The following is a 7,787-nucleotide window of genomic DNA, read 5'->3' on the forward strand; positions in this document are numbered from 1 at the left end:
TAGGAGACCTTTACATTGTCTGAGAACGCTTTTAAATTCTAATTCAGTAATAAATAACGATATGATATGTGTTACATTAACGTAATTTCTAATGAAAATAATAGGGCATGCTTACTCGTTTTAATTAATATATTACTGTATGTTGCAAGATAACTTTTATAGGTTTACCAACATGCCAGGGCAATATTGCGCCCAGGATAAGACTAATATTTTTGTTTCGAATGGTGTTAATGCAATGCAGTAGTTATTAATAACCCATACCGTACTGTAACATAGAAATATGAGTTGTGACGAACCGTATGCACAGATCCCAAATCGTTATTACAGTAAATATAACATTAAACTTTTTTTTCGATCCCTATCAAGACATATCTTCAAACACGGGGATCCTGGTGGGCAAGGCAATAAATAATAAAGTTGGAAACTTTAAAAATGTGTTTCTACAGGAATTAATGTTATGTTCAATTATATCCCTTCCATGCAAATGAATTTAAAATTCCAATATCCCTGAGCCTTCCTTCAGGTACTCGTCTTGAATCTGGAACCCTGTCGCCATAATTCTTCGTCAGCCGTTCAAGCATTCGGTCAATTTGTTCGGCATTCATCTTCGGATTTGAGCGCTTCTGTAGGCCGAGTTCTCGTCGCTTGGGCACATAGTACAGACGGTTAACCACTTTTTCAACCTCGTGGGCGGATGCTTTCTGATATCCTAACCCCATGTTTTTGGGTTTGCTCACTGTACCCCAAGGTCGTTTTGACATGATGGATAAGATTTTCTTTGCCACACCTTAAAGTAAACAAAAATGAAATTAGAACACAATGGCCTGTCACACGTCCACACCCATAATAAGAATTCTACAATAATAATAATAATAATAATAATAATAATAATAATAATAATAATAATAATAATAATAATATTAATATTAATAATAATAATAATAATAATAATAATAATAATAATAATAATAATAATAATAATAATAATAATAATTTATTTTTGTTGTTATGGCAAACTATCTTCTTGCTATATACATGAACACAAGTAGTTCATTGAGCTAGCGATGAGCTAAACATGATGGAGGATCACTCTTGATACCAGAAAACCAGGGAGCAGTCATGTAATATGCTCCCTGAGTAAACCACTATAATTAGTAAACGCCCAGTTGAGTCCACTACAATACCGGGTAATGGGGTGTTAAAAATCAATAAGTAACAATAACAAATGGCCTTAACGAGAGGGATTAAATGGAAATTAAATCCCCTGGATTAAATGGACAATTGTACAGAGCTGTGAACAATTTGTGTGGAAGTCTACAACACCATCGACATTATTAAAAAGTTGTTTTTTTTTTCTCCTATACAATTCCTTAACCATAGGAACCTAGTTAAGGCAATTGAAACAATAAGTGAATCGACAATGGAATACGGCTTCAATTTAATATCGGTTAATGTGTAATTTGCATTCTATCGGGAGATATGGTAGTGGTTAAGATATATCGTCTACGAAAATATAATATTGTAAAATTAATTAAAGTATTCCATATCTCATTAGGAATTGCATACAGGCCTAATAATAAGTTATGAACTATCAGCCTCTTAGGGTAGGCCTATATGAAAATAATATGGAAGTAAGTTCGTATGTCCCATTATAGTTTCAAGTGTTGATTTAATTTTGTTATAAAAGTTATTCTTTTTTTTTTTAGCTCTAACAGAGAGTAGGCCCATTGTTTATACCTGTAATACAGATTGTTCTCGGGGCAAAGGGTGTGTTGTTTTCGTGGAGGTTAGCCCGGTATCAATAGCAATTCATGGTTTTCCAATCCGAAATCGAAGACTAGATATTAAAGCCGCCGGCATTCCGATCAATAAGCCATTAAGTTGTTGCTGTAGTGTTCTGTTATGTTCATCTGTAAGCTAATTACAAAATTGTTACCTCCAAAATCACTTTGGTGGGAAAATGAAATGTATGATATGGATATTTACGGATATAGTCTGCAATAATCTCCAGATTGGTCAAACGAACACAGACGCGTTATACCAATGTTAGCTTAGTGTTTGAATAATGTTACTTCGATGCATTCGATTTTCGAATGATAATCACTAAGCATCAAACTTAGCAAACAAAGCGTGTACGAAGAATTGGCATATTGTAGTATCACAAGCTCAGACAGGCACTCAACTCAAACGATCCATATTCCTATTCTAAAATAAATATCTGCCTATTTAATCTACTCTGATAATCGAGTGATACTGACCGGAGATAGGTTCAGTGTGTACATTAAAAAAATAATATATGAACAACTTTATTCATATTGAAGCGTCTTAAACATGAATTTAGTTGTACTGTAGAATGGGTCGCGACGCTAAAACATCAAATGTGGGTTGATGTGGTAATTGCTGTCTCAAAAGCCGTCGTTGATTTTGTTTTAACTTTATTATTATGCATTTCGAATTTCTATGCATTTTCTTCCCTATACATAAATTTTCTTATGAACGCAATTTTGTGAGGCTGATTAGGCAATACATGTTCATAATATTATTACTTTTTGTGAAAAGAAATTCCATAAAAAAACATTTAAAATAAAAGCTTTTCATTGGGCGGCAATGCATTTTACACCAAGTTTAGGGTGGTCATTCCATTGAATTTGCCCATGAAGTAAGTGTTGGTAAAGTGTATTTGGTTGTAATTTTAGGAAGACTTTGGAAGACAAAACACAAACGACTTTTCTCGCTAATTTCTACACCCCTTATGTAGATAGTCTTACTCAAAGAGGACTTATTTGACATGGTTATTTGTTGTGCCACCGAGTGATATAATTAATAGTCATCTCGTCTTTATATATAAATTTAATGCAATAAAACTAAAGGCAAAAGGAAAAACAGTTTTTAAAACATATTTTCAACCAGTTATTCACTATTATATACAATATCTATAAAGTTAAAAACTACGTAAGCTGGAGAAATATGCTACATGTAGTCTGTTGAATAATGAATACAGTATTACATAATAGTTTAGATTGAGGTATTTTCAGCAACAGGCAAAAATTTAAAAAATCCTATGTGGCAGGTGAGAATTTAACGGAGGCAAAAGAGGATTTTCACAAAAAAAAAAAATCATGTGGTTCACGGTGGATAAATGGAAATAATTAAATAATAGATTTTTTTATTCTATATCTAGTGCACTCTCGGTTAGGAAATAAATATTATTACTTTTACCTCAATCTAAGCTCATTGAATGGTAGGCTTAATTATGATAAGTTCTTTAGGTCTACTCACGTCTAGGTAGGTACGTATACAGCAGGCTACTAACGCCCCTAAATGTCTTTCTGAGGTCGAAAGGTTTTAGAAGTCTTTAAATACGGCTTAAATGCTATTTATAAAACAACCAAACTGAAAGGATCGACACTCCATGACTGTCATCAATACAAACACTATTGACACAACCGAACACTTTATATCCACTGTTGTATACCGTTGCTATAGACCTTATCACCTGCATTTACTCCCGAGGGAAACTATAGACGGCGCGCTGTATATTATCGTGTCGAAAATTGTGATAAGGACGCAGCAGGTCCATGAATTGTCGATGAACCGTTTCAATTAAGAGGACGTTTGCGAAATACCGTAAAATGCAAATAATTTTTGTAGAATTTAAGAATAAAAAGTAACTTTTGAATGCAATGCATTTGTGACTGCTTTTATTAGGTTGGCAGTTTTATACCTCCTTGTCAAACTGACATTCATGGGATAAGCATAGGAAGAGCATATTGTGTTTTTATCAAAAATGTAGTTAAGTTATGATATTGAAATTAATTTGAATGAAGCTATTCAATACTGGAATTATGAAAGAAACTGTGTAACTTAAAAAATCAAATATGATTAAAATTAACAGCATTACAAGGGAAATACTTCAATAAAAATATAAACAATACTGTACTGTATATAAAATATATGTCTTTATTTTTCTTCAATTGAAACTAACAGCAAAGAATGAAAATATACAATTAACAGCACTACAAAATGTTAGATATGAAATGAAAAATGCAGTGTTAAATCCAGCATAAATTTGTTTAAAACTGGTTGTAACTAATGTATACAACTGAAGTGGTTGGCGCATCGGTTGTGGCTTGGACTCCCAACCTCGAGGTCGGGGGTTCGAAACTCTCACTGTGCAAATCGCTTGTGTCCTTGGGCAAGGCACTTTATCTACGGTTGCCTCTCTCCACCCAGGAATACAAGTGGGTACCTGGTAGGTTCCAACACAACTGTGCTGATTACTAGCCGCAATATGGAATAATAATATAATTTAACTTAATAATTTGATTTGGTGTTCAATGTGTTCCATATGTGTTTTATCCAATGACCGGGGTAGTAATGTGAAGTGCTTAGAGGCTTTGTTAAGGCATTAAGCGCTATATAAGAACGACATATTATTATTATTATACCTGGTTGTATTTATCGTTTTTTGGAATAGATATTCTAGCTGTTGGTTCCTAGTACAACATTGGTCATATGTGTTGCTTTAAAAAAAATTCCAACATTTTGGGAAAAAAAAGCATGGGATCATCTCATGCCCAATTCAACATAAATTAATATTTCTCCAAATCATTAACCTACATTTACATATTATTTACACAAAATAGAGACTATAATTTGTATGACTGAAAACACAATTTAAAACTGCAATTCATTTTCATTGGTTAAAAAGACTCTAGTAAGCAATTAAGGCTTGATTTTGATAAATCCAATTATATTTTTATCACTACAGGTATATTCTTTCCATTTTGGTGTTTATGAACATGGGTATTCTACAGGCTGTAAGTTGAATTTGCCTATTCTAAAACTAAAAGATTATAAAATTTTCTTTGACAAAAAAATGTCGTATGCCCAAATATAGTCACGATGTGCCTATATATGGTCATGACATGATGTCATCATGACCATATTTAGGCATGTCACATGTTTTTTTTAAAATAAAATGTGATAGTCTGAACAGGGCTTTAATGCTAGCATTGGAGGGCGCCCTCACTAACATAAAAAAAAAACCCTGGATAGATAGCCTTGTTATATGTTATATTCACACTGTTTTATTAACCAAAGAAATGTTCCCATAGTGGGATGAATAAAGTCTCCTTGTATAATAAAGATATTAGGAAGCTTTCGATTTGTGCGACGACAGAACGGAATCACTCATGCGTGACCGTCCTGCCTGGCGTCCTACGTTCTCTGCATAACTAGATTTGGCCAAATTGTGTTCCAGAATCTACTCGATGAGGTGACCTTGACGTCCTCGTATGCGCAGATGACTTTAAGTGATGTCATTTCGTTGTACGTTCTACCGTCGTCGTGCAATCGAAATCTCCCTACTATACAAATTCTGTAAGAGGTGAGCTAAAAAAAAAATCTTTGAACAATCAAATTACATAATCTAAATTGCTCTTTTTTATATATTTAGGAATAGTTATTTGCTTTTAATTTAAAATTAGAATGAATGATAAAATTTTTTTTTTTTTGCAAATGCATAAAATAAATTCAATATTCCTTGTGTAGATTCTTTAAATATGCTTTGATCCAGGTAGTACTGGGGGGGGGGGGGAGGAATTTTCTCCAAAGATATAAATCTGCCTATCCAAAACGTTATTTTGATTGCAAATCCCTGTTATTGTGGTCTAAAAAGCACAATTGTGGGTCGTACTAAGCCATAAACACTCTCCCCATTAAATTTACCAGAAATTTCTACTCTGGGACCCTGATCGGGGCTCTAGTAGACCTCTTGCTTAGAACCTCCGTCAGACGCCTCGTCGGCAAATTTCTGGAGTCATCAATGCTTTGATCTGATCTCATTATGAGTGGACAACTTATTTTAATACTTGCAAATTGCAGTGTGTTTTATTTGAATTTCATGGTTTTGAATTTTTCCACAGAGAAGACAATCCTCTTTGACAGCGCATCCAGCCAATAGTCTTAAAATATAAACATCCTCAGGCTCAGGAGTTCTTGTTGGTTGGAAAAAAAATATCTTGCTCCATCAGTAACCACCCTCATTGTTTTCTTCTTTCAAGTATCTTAGAAGAGCCACGACTGTTTAAACTATACTTCTGTATGATACCATTTCATATCTGTGACAGATGGTTCACGCTCTGTTGTATTTCTTTCATTGGGATTTTATCACAAGCCTTTGCAGCCTACAAACAAATAATTAGGGTTAACAACTGTGGTATAAACATATTGATTATTCTAAAACCTATATATAAATATATTATTTTTGCGTTGTTTTTATTATACTTTGCTCCATTTCCAATTGACTACTCCAGAAAGCACTCGTCTGGTACTTTGACCAAAAAGACATTGGAATACATAAGAAAGATGAGGAGTTGAAAAGCGTAAGAAATTTAATATCTAATAATGTGACCATTGAAGGGAAAATTATAAGTATGTTTACTACATATTTAATCATAATCTATTATCATCATAGGTTATTACTCTCTTCTAAGTTGTATTAGAAATACAATGATTGATTATTGAAATCTATTGGTGCTGGTTTTAACAGCCATCTTGAAGGAAGACACTTTGCAGTCTTCTAAATCTTAAAGGAGAATTTTACAAATTTTATACATTATGAGAACTGATTTAACATAATCAGGTACATAATATCCCATTTTGAAATTATGGATCTCGTGAGCATTCATTACGTAGACGATCTAAACTAAATTTGTGATGATGTGCCAGGTGCATTGCTCCATACAAGTTTACAGACAGGCCATTGTAATGCATCTTTGACTACCTGGGCCATTTGATAATATTTTATACCAATACAAGGATAGTAATAATACAAAGAACTCGCCTAGAATCATCGTAATCCTATGCATTACAATGGCCTGTCCCTGAGCTTAGATAAAACGATGCACCTGACACATCATCACAAATATAATTTAGAGCGTCTAGGTAATTAGAGCGAACAAGTTTCATAATTTCAAAATGAGATATTATGTAACTGAGTATGCTAAATCAGTTTTCAAGTTATATAAAACTGGTAGACATCTCTTTTAACATTCTAGTATGCTGTTTTTGTTATTACTGTTGGTGTAGGTATGCTCATAATACAAATATTTCAAAGTGAATTAGAATATCTTACATCTTCAAATGCCATGAATCTCTTGTTTAGTTTCTGCTGAGTATCTGCAAGCTGCCTTTTCCTGGGTTTCAAAGCTTCTTGTAATCTTTTGTTTTCCACCTCACACTGCTCAAGCAACTTCACTAGTCGTTCTTTCTCTTTTAATTTTGGTTGCATCCGGTGATTTATGACATCAGAATTTGGATCTCCGCTTGGTCTCCTGAGATATCTGTCTCTTATACACATCTAGATGTGTATAAGAGCCAGAAACTGTGTAACTTAAAAAATCAAATATGATTAAAATTAACAGCATTACAAGGGAAATACTTCAATAAAAATATAAACAATACTGTACTGTATATAAAATATATGTCTTTATTTTTCTTCAATTGAAACTAACAGCAAAGAATGAAAATATACAATTAACAGCACTACAAAATGTTAGATATGAAATGAAAAATGCAGTGTTAAATCCAGCATAAATTTGTTTAAAACTGGTTGTAACTAATGTATACAACCAAAGCGGTTGGCGCATCGGTTGTGGCTTGGACCTCGAGGTCGGGGGTTCGAAACTCTCACTGTGCAAATCGCTTGTGTCCTTGGGCAAGGCACTTTATCTACGGTTGCCTCTCTCCACCCAGGAGTACAAGTGGGTACCTGGTAGGTTCCA

The 7,787-nt window shown here is 33.6% G+C and overlaps 1 protein-coding gene and 1 long non-coding RNA gene across 2 annotated transcripts in view; both read right to left on the reverse strand.

The window, feature by feature from the left end:
- Positions 1–433, reverse strand: part of LOC117120874 — a 2,102-nt gene extending 1,669 nt beyond the window's left edge. The window contains exon 1 of the long non-coding RNA XR_004447439.1: positions 9–433. This is a non-coding gene — a long non-coding RNA (uncharacterized LOC117120874). The remainder of the gene's footprint in view (positions 1–8) is intronic.
- A 3,900-nt stretch (positions 434–4,333) lies between these two features.
- The window catches only part of LOC117120819 (polyamine-modulated factor 1-like), a 14,531-nt gene continuing 11,077 nt past the window's right edge, over positions 4,334–7,787 (reverse strand). The window contains exon 6 of the mRNA XM_033265896.1: positions 4,334–6,093. The gene's annotated coding sequence lies outside the window, so the exon portion shown is untranslated. The remainder of the gene's footprint in view (positions 6,094–7,787) is intronic.

This window comes from Anneissia japonica, unplaced genomic scaffold (genome assembly GCF_011630105.1).
Source record: "Anneissia japonica isolate Jap-2015-1 unplaced genomic scaffold, ASM1163010v1 scaffold287965_len1858130_cov191, whole genome shotgun sequence".
In the NCBI taxonomy this organism is placed as follows: domain Eukaryota; kingdom Metazoa; phylum Echinodermata; class Crinoidea; order Comatulida; family Comatulidae; genus Anneissia; species Anneissia japonica.